We start from the raw sequence: 12061 nt of genomic DNA, 5'->3' as shown, positions 1-12061 counted from the left end.
ACCTATGTTGTTTGTAAAGAAGAAAGATGGGAGTATGAGGTTGTGCATTGACTACAAGCAACTCAACAAAGTGACGATTAAGAACAAATATCCATTGCCATGGATTGATGACTTACTTGACCAACTTGCCGGAGCTGCAGTTTTCTTAAAAATTGATCTAAGGCCTGGATATCACTAATTGAGGGTTAAGGAAAATGATTTTCCTAAGACTGCATTTAGGACACGATATGGACACTATGAGTTCTTAGTAATGCCCTTTAGTCTGACAAATGCTCCTGCAATCTTTATGGACTACATGAACAAGATCTTCAAACCCTACTTAGAAAAATTTATAGTGGGTTTCATTGATGATATCCTGATATACTCGAGAGATGTGGAAGAACACACAAGACATCTAAGGATAGTGCTGCAAGTGCTGAAAGAGCATAAATTGTATGCTAAATTAAGCAAGTATGAATTTTGGCTATGAGAAGTAAAATTTTTAGGACATGTCATTTTTGTTGATGGTATAGTAGTAGATCTATATAAGGTTGATGCAGTATTACAGTAGGAGAGATATACATCGGTAACCAAGATAAGAAGTTTCTTGGGTTTAGCCAGCTATTATAGGAGATTTATCCAAGGATTCTCTCAAATTGGTTCTGCTTTGTCGAAGCTAACGAAGAAGGATTATCCATTTGTCTGGACAAAGAAGTGTGAAGACGCATTTCAGATTCTGAAGGAGAAGTTGGCTACAGTGCTAGTATTAACTATTCTAGATCCCAAATGGCCATATGTGGTTTACACTGATGCATCACTTAAGGGACTAGGCTGTATGCTAATGCAAGATGATAGAGTTATAGCTTAAGCGTCGAGACAGCTAAGACCACATGAGGAGAGTTATCCAACTCATGACCTTGAGCTAGCAATGGTTGTATTTGCTTTGAAAATATAGAGGCACTATCTCTATGGTTCACAGTTTGAGGTATTCAGCGACCATAAGAGCCTCAAGTATTTAATTGACCAGAAGAAGTTGAATATGCGACAGTGAAGGTGGATGGAATTTTTATAAGATTATAATTTTGAGTTGAAGTACCATTCGAGGAAGGCCAATGTAGTGGCCAATGCTTTAAACCGCAAAACTTTACATGTTGCGTGGCTAATGATCCATGAGTACAAGCTACTAGAGGATTTCTCTAGTGAACACCAAAATAGTCCAGATTTTACCGTGTACAACTTGCACACAACGGTAATCACCAATGAATTCTGGAAGGACTTAAGAAAAGCTCAGCTTGAAGACAAGTATCTGTTAGGGATTAAAGATGATATTGAGGCAAATAAGACTAAGGACTTTTAGTTCAACGATGATGGGTTAGTAGTGTATAGAGATCAGGTATGTGTACTTGATGATAAAGGGGTTCGAGAGACTATTGTAGCTGAAGCTCATCTGAGTAAGTTCACCATTCATCTAGGAACTACCAAGATGTATCAAGACATAAAGAGTAGGTGGTGGTAGCCTGGTATAGAAAGGGTGATGACAGAGTACATATCCCAATATTTGACTTGTCAGAAGGTGAAGATTGAGCACCAAAGACCCCCAAGATTGCCACAACCATTAGAGATTCCCATATGGAAATGGGATTGCGTTTCTATGGATTTCATTATGAGATTGCCACGTACCCAAGCAAATCATGATACTATTTAGGTAATTGTGGATAGATTGACTAAGTCTGCTTATTTCTTAGCTATTACAGCCGATTATGCTCTAGAGAAGCTTGCAGAGGTCTACATTCAAGAGATTGTGAGGTTACATGGGGTGCTGAAAGAGATTGTGTCAGATAGTGATCTGAGGTTCACCTTGAACTTTTGAAAAGCACTGCACGAGGCTATGGGTATAAAATTGAAGTTTAGTACGAATTATCACCTTAAACGGATGGTTAAACTGAGAAGACCATCCAGACTCTCGAGGATATGCTACATGCTTATGCCATCGAATGGAGTGGCAGTTGGGATAAGCACCTACCTTTGGCAGAAGTATAATAGGTCCTGATTTGGTGGATCAGACCACTGAGAAAATTGAGACTATCCGATAGAAGTTGTTGACTACTCAAACTCAACAAAAAAGCTATGCAGATAAAGGAGGAGACCATTAGAGTTTATGGTGGGAGACTACATATTTTTAAATGTCACATCTGTGACTGGAATTGGGAGGTCTATTCATGCAAAGAGGTTGACTCCTAAATTTATTGGGCTATTTTAAATTCTTGAGAGAATTGGGCCTTGGCATACTGATAGGAAATTAGTCGCTTATCCTCAAAATTACACTAAAGCTAACCCTAATGCAATATAGGGCCAACCCTAGGTCATCTCCCAAGGAATGGTTTTAAGTCTAATTGAAAGTTATCTAGTGAAATAAATCAACCAAAGTTTGTAGGAATTTAGTTATCTAGCTAATTATCTAAACTAATTACCTAATATGCAAGTAATTAAAATGCTAGTGAAAGTGAGTGAAATGAACTTCCCTTTTTACAATAATGGAACCCTAGAGATTAGTTGATTTTGGACTCATTATCTTCTCATGATTAGGCTAAGTTTAGCTTCCCTTTCCTCTTGACTAAAGCTGTCATGACTTAAGAAAATTATCCTAAGCCAATTAACCTAATTAGCTAACCTCCCTAGGTCTTAGATTAAAGTCCCTAGTTCAATTAACCAATTGGTGAAGACATTAGCCAAGTGATTCACTCAAAATCCTCTCTCAACAGCCATGGTCAAACACATAAATTGAGCAACCACAAGATTATGTCAAGCTACTCAACAACACAAGCATTAACACCACAAGATTATGCAATATTAACACAAGAAATTCACTAATTGAAAAACACAAGATTATGTGCCAAACAAAGAGTGGCAAAATTCAGTCATGGCTGTCCAAGGAAGAAATTAAATGAAACAATCCTCTCTCTTTACATCAACATCAAATTCAAATTAGAATTTATAAGCTAAGATGATTAAACCCTAGATTAAGGAATCTAACCATCTAGTAAAAAGAGAAGAGGATAGGAAACAAAAGAACTTAGCCAATTTGAAGCTCAAGACTCATCCTCCATCTTCATCTCTCTAGGATTCCACAAAGAAACTTAGCCAATCTTCATCTTCAAGAACCCTAGTGATTGCTTGTGAAGGCCAAACTCCATAGCTCTTGAATGATGGAAATGAGCTTCAATCCTTGTGAAAATGGAAGGGATGGAACGAAAATGAAGAGAGGAGAAGAATGGTATGAGTTTTGTGGAGGTTTGGTGGCTGAAAATGGAGGTTAGGGTGCTGGAAAATGAAGAACAAAAGAGAGAAAATGAAGAACACTATGAACAAGAGAGAGAGAATGTGGAAGATGAATGAGATATGTGTTGGATCCCATTTGGGACTTAAAATGGCGTGCTCCTTGGTGTCTCCCATCAGCTGAAGCTTAATTAAAATAAGGAAAAAGAAATTAAAATGTAAATGGGAGCCTTGTCACACTTGCAAGGTGGCAACTTCCTATTGGTTTGTAGATGATTCCAATGTGTGCCTAATTTCCCATGTGTCATCCACATCATTTTAGCTGATCTAATCCCTCAAAATAATCATAATTCACGTGCAAACCATCAGCCATTGTCCTCAAGGAGTGTTGACCTCAATTGCCCAATTGATGCACAAGTCACATGCCACCTATGTCACATAAATCACATAATTCAATTAAATAGCATATGATATAATAAAATCTAATTCATGTCCAGAATTAAATTCATAATTAGAAGGGAGAATTTATTAAATTAACCAAGTTTCAGGCTGCACAAAATTATATAAAAATTTTCACACAAAGGCAAACCAAAAACTAGGACAAACTAAGACACTTAAGAAAGTGTTGACTTTTTTATTTAATTACTCCCAAACTAAAATGAATTTTAAAAATATAATTTCACCATTCATCAACTGGACATAAAATGCACTTTGTCAATTTTTCTTGTACATTTTCTCAAAAGTTCATTTTTTGGACCAAAATGCCCCTAGTGCACTGATCTTAGAAACTTAGGCAAAGTTCCAAATCTAATGCAATGTGTGCACTTGAAGGTGATAAATCATTAATAAAATGGTCCTAATTGACAAATAAAAGTGGGTAACAAATGTGTTCTATCAATTCCCCCACACTTAGCTTTTGCACTCCGGGCAAAATCAAGTGAAAAAGGTCCCAAAAGAAACTATAAGACAAAGAAATAAGAGAAAAACATTGTTTCAAGTCACTAAAATACTAGCTCATGAACTTCTACAAATTATCAATCAATGTGGCAATAATTACGAAAGAATTATGCACATCACAAACAAACCCTTACCAAGAATCAATGTCAAAGAGTAAGCCTCTCTAGGTTAAGTGTTTGCTCTCATCACTCAAAGTGTATAAGGTATTAAATTTCACTCAAAATTTCTTAGGATAAACCCTACTATGAATTTGTAACCCTTCTACATCTCCATCACTAAATAGCACTTTGCAATCAAGAATCAATGGACTTTATTAGGTTGTGATATAGGTAATGAAAGGATGTCTAAGAAATGCATGTATATAAAAAAAAATAGGGTTAGCATCAAAATAATGCTAAATCAAGATATATCCCCTTAATATGCAAAGCATAACCTAACTCAATTGAGTGAACACCTTAACACAATGAGGATGGAAAGAAATGATAAGAAATAATAAAACAAATGGAATGGATGAGCTAGGCAACTTTTTATTTTTATTTTTATTTTTTTCTTTCTTTTCTTTTTTTTTTTCTTCTTTTTTTTCTTTTTCTAGCAACTTTATTTCTTTTCTTTTTGACTATATTTTTTTTTCAAATCTATCTTTGTTGTTTTTTTTTTGGTTGCCCCTAACTCTTTGAAAACAATGGAAGTAATGGATAGAGAAATGATAATAGGCATCCACTCATTTGATCTAGGACATGCAATGAATATTAAAAAGACATATAAAAGTGTAACATGCATTCCTTGGGGAAAAATAGGGTGAATATTTTTTTTTTTAAGAATCAAACCAAAGGCTCAAAGTGGCTAACAAAGGATAATAAATAATAATAGGTTGGCTATTTGGCTCTTGGCTATTTTTTATGAATGCCATCTCTCATCTCCTATCAAACAAGTGCAAGATATATGGTCTTAATTAAGAAGTGAAACAAATTCTAGAGGGTAACATCACTAAGGAATTAATCACACATGAGTGTTTAGCCTCTTCCATGAATGGGTAATATGCCACTCTAATCCATTAATTCAAGGTAAAAGAATGTTCATTCACACCTATTCAATCCTAAAAATTACCACATCTCAAGAATCAAAATATCCATTCAAGAGCTAGGTAATTAAGTAACCTCAAACAAAACAAAACAAAGAAATTTTTTTTTGATTTTTTTTTTTTGCAAAACCAAACAAAACCAAACAAACAAAACAAAATGTTTATTTCTCTCCCCCACACTTAAATCATGCATTGTCCTCAATGTATGTATAGACTAGTGATAAAATAAGGTGAGATCAATAATGAATGCATAACAAAAGTGTGGTGCAGATATTTTTTTTTTCAAACTAAAACACAAAACAAAGAAGTCAAATAAAGCAAATAAACTCTAATTTTCCTACTAGGTTCATCTCCCCCACACTTGAACTATACCTATCATTAAATATATCAATTAAAGGAAGGTAAAAGCTCAAGGTTAGAGAGATACAACCTTATCATGGTGGTTCAAAAACATGTTGAGAGAAGTCCTCCTCCTTTTGAAGTGATTTGGCATCTTTGTAGAGCTTGCATAGGTGACCATTGATTTGCATAGTGGAACCCGTGGCTTTATTCAAGAGTTGCAAAACCCCATAGGGAAACACCTTGGTCACTAGATATGGTCCCTCCCACTTAGACTTCAACTTGGCATGCTTATGAATAAACCTTGTTTGGAACAAGAGGACTTGATCTCCTTCTTGGAACTTTTTCCTCAAGATTAGCTTGTCATGAAGGATCCTTGTTTTCTCCTTATAGATTCTAGAAGACTCATAGGCATCCAACCTAAGCTCCTCAAGTTCTTGCATTTGAAGAAATCTCTCCTTAGCCGAAAGATGGAAATCCAAGTTTAGTTTCTTGATGGCCCAATAGGCCCTATGCTCTATCTCCACAGGGAGGTGGCAAGCCTTTCCATACACCAATCGAAAAGGAGACATGCCAATGGGAGTCTTATAAGCGGTCCGATAAGCCCACAAAGCATCCTCCAAGTGTAAAGACCAATCCTTCCTATTTGTGTTCACCACCTTGGTTAGGATTTTCTTGACTTCTCTATTTGATACTTCGGCTTGGCCATTAGTTTGGGGATGATATGGTGTAGAGATTTTGTGATGCACCCCATATTTAGCCAAGAGAGCCTTCATCATCTTATTGCAAAAGTGGGATCCTTGGTCACTTACCAAGGCCTTAGGAACTCCATACCTACAAAAAATATTAGATTTGAGAAACTTCAAAACAATCTTAGCATCACAAGTTCTAGTAGGAATGGCTTCAATCCACTTTGAAACATAATCAACACCAAGTAATATGTACTCAAAACTAAAGGATGGTGGAAAGGGACCCATGAAGTCAATGCCCCAAACATCAAAAATCTCACAAAATAAAATGGGTTGTTGAGGCATTTCATGTCTCTTACCCCAACTACTAACCTTTTGACATTTCAAGCATGCTTTACAAAATTCATAAGAGTCTTTAAACAAGCTAGGCCAATACAATCCACAATCTAAAACCTTCCTAGCTGTCTTATTTGAGCTAAAATGACCACCACATGCATGAGAGTGACAAAATTCAAGAACAGAAGGCACATCAACATCATCAACACACCTCCTAATCACTTTATCACTACAAATCTTCCACATCAAAGGTGGTTCCCAAATGTAAAATCTAGACTCTCTTTTCAATTTTTCAATGGCAAAACGTGAAGCACAAGGAGGCAAGACTCTACACTCAATATAGTTAGCAAAAGAGGCATACCATGGAGGCTTAGATGAAATGGCACACAATGCCTCATCAGGAAATGAATCACAAGGAATAGTAGGGTTAGAGTTTACCATAGTAGCTTTTAAATGAGGTAGTCTAGACAAATGATCCGCTACTTGATTGGTAGAACCACTCCTATCCCTTATCTCCACATCAAATTCTTGCATTAAGATCACCCATCGAATCAAGCGAGGCTTAGAATCTGTCTTCTTAAACAAGTACCTCACAGCAGCATGGTCAGTGTACACAACAACTTTAGAGTTAAGAAGATATGATCTAAATTTATCAAGTGCAAAAACAATAGCAAACAACTCTTTCTCAGTTGTGGTGTAATTAACCTGAGCTGAATCTAGGGTCCTAGATGCATAAGCAATCACATATGATAACTTGCCCTCTCTTTGACCAAGCATAGCTCCCACAGCAAAATTAGAAGCATCACATGACAACTCAAAAGGTAAAGACCAATTTGGGGCTTTAAGAATGGGAGGGGAAATGAGCATGCTTTTCAAAGTGTCAAAACTCCTTTTGCAAGCATCATCAAAAACAAAATCAACATCTTTTTGTAAGAGTTTAGACATAGGCAAAGCAATTTCACTAAACCCCTTTATAAATCTCCTATAAAAGCCTGCATGTCCCAAAAATGATCTCAAATCTTTCAAACAAACAGGATATGGCAAAGAAGCAATCACATCTACTTTGGCCTTATCCACCTCTATGCCATTGGAAGAAATCAAATGGCCTAAAACAATTCCTTTATCTACCATGAAATGGCATTTTTCAAAGTTAAGCACAAGCTTCTTTTCAATGCACCTACCAAGCACTTTATCTAAAGAATGCAAGCATGAATCAAAGGACTCACCATACACAGTAAAATCATCCATAAAGACTTCCATGCAATGTTCAATAAAATCACAAAATATGGACATCATGCATCTTTGAAAAGTACCAGGTGCATTGCAAAGACCAAAAGGCATCCTCCTATAGGCAAATGTACCAAAGGGGCATGTAAAGGTAGTCTTATCTTGGTCACTAGGAGCTATAGGAATCTGAAAATACCCACTAAACCCATCTAGGAAGCAATAATGGGACTTGGAAGCCAATCTCTCAAGCATTTGATCAATAAAAGGCAAAGGAAAATGGTCCTTCCTAGTCACATTATTGAGCTTCCTATAGTCTATGCACACTCTCCAAGCATTTTGAACTCTAGTTGGAACAAGCTCTCCTTTCTCATTTTTTACCACAGTAATCCCCCCTTTCTTAGGTACAACTTGGGTTGGAGACACCCACTCACTGTCAGCTATAGGATAGATGATCCCAGCACTAAGTAGCTTAACAACCTCTTTCTTTACCACATCTAAAATCAATGGGTTAAGTCTCCTTTGTGGTTGCCTAATGGGCTTAGCATTGTCCTCAAGAAAAATTTTATGTGTGCACACAATAGGGTCAATACCAGGAATGTCAGCCAAAGTCCAACCAATAGCATGTATGTTCTTTCTCAACACATCAAGTAATGCATTTTCTTCCTCAAGAGATAAAGAGTTAGAAATTATTACCGGAAGCTTCTCATTCTCAATGAGATATGCATACTTGAGATTGGATGGTAAAGGCTTCAACTCCAAGGTAGGTGGCTCTACACAAGAGGGAATGAGCTTCTTCAAGTCTAATTTGGTGGAATATTCCATGGTACTATCTTGTCTTTTAGGCTTCTCACTTGTTTTTGATTTCTCCTCTTCTTTCTTTACAGCCTCCCCCTTTTCTTGCAACTTGTCCTCAAGTGCTTGGACTTGAGCCACGGCCTCGACATGTGAAAGTGTAGAATTTTCCTCCAATAGCTTGGGAATCCTAAGAACATCAAGCTCGAGTGGAGAAAAACTCATAGATTCGGCCTTAATGGCTTTAGTACCTACAACACAAGAAGATATACCCTTCTCAAGCATTTCAAGATCAAGCATAGGAGATATTTTAAACAAATCATGAGAAGAAGTAGTTGCATCATTCAAGCATGCATCAATCTCTAAACAAATAGGACAACTACATCCATCAATACATGTAGTAGTAACAAGAGACAAATCATCATCAACATGTGAGAAAGAATCAAGCATGTGAGACTCACAAGCATCATGAATGAAGCAATAACTCAATGGAACTTACACCTAACAAAGAATAATCCTCAAAAGGATGTTTCATTGCTTCATATATATTAAAAATAACATGATCCTCTCCACATTTCAAAATCAAACTACCTTTTTCCATGTCAATCAATGTACGGGCAGTCCTCATAAATGGCCTTCCTAAAATCAAAATATCATCCCCACTCCCTTCTTTTGACATATCAAGCACATAGAAATCCACAGGAAATAATAGACCTTTAACACAAACCAACAAGTCTTCTACTACTCCATGTGGTCTTCTAACACTTCTATCCGCTAATTGGCATATCATAGGTGTCTTATGCATGCAATCAAGACTCAAGGCATGATAAATTGAAAGAGGCATAACATTAATGGCTGCACCTAAGTCTATCAATGCATGAGAAAAATGTGTGTTGCCAATCTTGCATGGAATTGTGAAGGAACCGGGGTCCTCACATTTTATAGGGAGTTGAGGCTTCATGATAGCACTCACAGATGAGGGTAATTGTACCCTTGCATTAGGCCTAAATTTTCTTTTATTTGTACAACAATCTTTCAAAAATTTGGCATACTTAGGAAAGTTCTTAACTACATCCATCAAGGGTACATTAACATGAATCTTGTGGAAGAAATCATATACCTCTTGATCAAATTGTCCCTTTACTTGCTTAGGGACCACTTGTGCTTGTGGAAAAGGAAGCTTCTTCATAATCTCTTGACTTTGCTTTCCTTCTTCCTTCCTTGAACTCTCCTTTCTTGTTTCACTTTGCTCGGCCTCTCCCTCTTTTTCCTTACTAAACAACTCGGCCATAGTCCCCTTTTCCACCTTAGATGGTGGTTGCTCACATATGATCTCCTCAATGTTTTCATCCTCATCATCTCTACAAAAAGATGCATCATTAGGAGCAAAAGAAGAACTAGAAACATTAACATCAATTGAAGAATTTAAAGAGGGCTTCTCGGCCTTCCCTTGTCTTTTGTCTTCTTGTACTCTTTCTCCCAACTCCTTGCCACTCCTCAATGTGATAGCATTAAGATTAGCTTTAGGATTAGCAACGGTGTTGGATGGTAATGTAGAGGCTTGAGCATTGGCTGCACTTAATTGGTTAGCAAGCATATTCATTTGAGAAGTAAGGGCATCAATTTTAGAGTTCATGTTCTCACACTTGTTACCCATACTCTCTACCTTGTTCCCTAAGCCATCATACATGTTTTTATACAAAGAGTTCATTTCAATCAACTGCTTACGTAACACATTCACATCATTAGAAGAGTTCGAATTAGAAGAACTCTCAATTGGAACAAGCCTCCTATCACTATAAGAATTAGAAGAAGGTGTAAGAGAATTACCACTTGGATTGTAGCTTTGAGAAGAGCTACCTTGAGACAAATGAGGTGGAGGGTCACGGCCAAAGGTGTTTTGATAGGATCCTCTTTGTTGATTGTCTTGTAAAGCCACATTTGGATTTGAATAGGAGAAATTAGGATGGTCTCTCCATGAAGGGTTGTAAGTATTAGAATAAGCTCCTTGCCCTTGCCTCCCACCATAGGATTGTTTTCCATTGTAGATAGCATTTACTTGTTCAAACTTAATAGGACAATTGCTTTCTACATGCATAGGTGAGTCACAAAAAGTACAAGAATAAGGGACAAGTGCTTGAGAAGTACTTACATTGCTCACTTGAGATATTTGTGGAGCCAACATTCTCCCAATCTTGGCAGCTAGCAAGTCCACATATGAATCATTAAGAACTGAGGAACCTACCATATTCACATTTCTCTTTTCCCTTGTAGAGTATTGAGCACCACTTGAAGCCATCTTGTCAATTAGTTCCCAAGCCTTTAAGGAAGTGAGGTCAATCAAGCATCCACCACTAGCGGCATCAATGTTAACTTTGTCTCTTGGAATCAAGCCCTCATAGAAATATTGGACTAAATTCTCACTAGAAATTTGATGGTGTGGGCATTTAGCCAAAAGGCCTTGGAATCTAGTCCAATACTCATAGAGACTCTCATCCTCTCCTTGTTGGACCCCATAGATTTGCTTTCTCAAATTGGTGACCTTGGAATTTGGAAAGAATTTATCTAAGAAGAGTCTTCTTAGCTCGGCCCATGTGCTCACTTTCACATAAGAAGGGTAGTTGAAATACCACTCCTTTGCTAAACCTTCAAGAGAAAATACAAAAGCCTTAGCTTGAACATCATCAACATTTACATGCATAGGCTTCATAGTATCACAAACCAATAGGAAAGTATGCAAAAACCTATGACAATCCTCTCCTGGTAACCCATGAAATTTAGGCAATGCATTAATCAAGGAGGATTTAATTTCAAATTGAACATTAGTAGGAGGAACATATAAGCCATAAGGATTATCATGCCAATTAGGTTGAGTTAATTGCCTAATGCTCCTCTCCTCTCTAGGGTTATGCAAGCCTTCAAATTCATTATTAACATGGCCATCATCATGCAAATTCTCATTCCCATTCCCATGGCCCTCATTATGCACATGCTCATGTCCTAAGATACCTTCCATTGTTGAATTACAAACCAAATGAGAATCAAGAATAGGTTGTGATCTTCTCAATCTAGAAATAGTCCTTTCAATTTCTGGATCTAATTCAACAAAAGAGGTATGTTTTCTTCGGGTCATGCACTAATCAAGCTCAAGAAAATTAAGAACAAAGAACAAGCTAAACTAAAATGCAAATCAACATGAAACAATTCAAAACACACAAAGCAAGAGAAATAATTTTTTTTTTTTTTTATTTTTAAACTCAATAGCAACAAAATGAAAAAAAAATAAACACCAAACAAGTAGAAAGAGAGTTAGAAATGCTCAATCAAGAAGCTTTGGCAATTCTGGAATTCGCACAGTAGGCTCTCTGGAGACAGTGAACTTGTG

At 36.8% G+C, this 12061-nt stretch overlaps 1 non-coding gene across 1 annotated transcript; it reads left to right on the top strand.

The window, feature by feature from the left end:
- Window positions 1-11105: 11105 nt before the first annotated feature.
- On the top strand, window positions 11106-11212 carry LOC129307558 (small nucleolar RNA R71). The gene has a single exon (XR_008592446.1). It is a non-coding gene; the product is annotated as a small nucleolar RNA R71 (small nucleolar RNA).
- The last annotated feature ends 849 nt before the right edge of the window (window positions 11213-12061 follow it).

Source organism: Prosopis cineraria, unplaced genomic scaffold, assembly GCF_029017545.1.
Source record: "Prosopis cineraria cultivar Desert tree isolate PC_DT_omini unplaced genomic scaffold, ASM2901754v1 PC3, whole genome shotgun sequence".
NCBI classification, from domain to species: Eukaryota; Viridiplantae; Streptophyta; class Magnoliopsida; order Fabales; family Fabaceae; genus Prosopis; species Prosopis cineraria.
The sequence above is the reverse complement of the archived record's forward strand: the minus strand, read 5'-3'. Positions and strand labels throughout refer to the sequence as shown.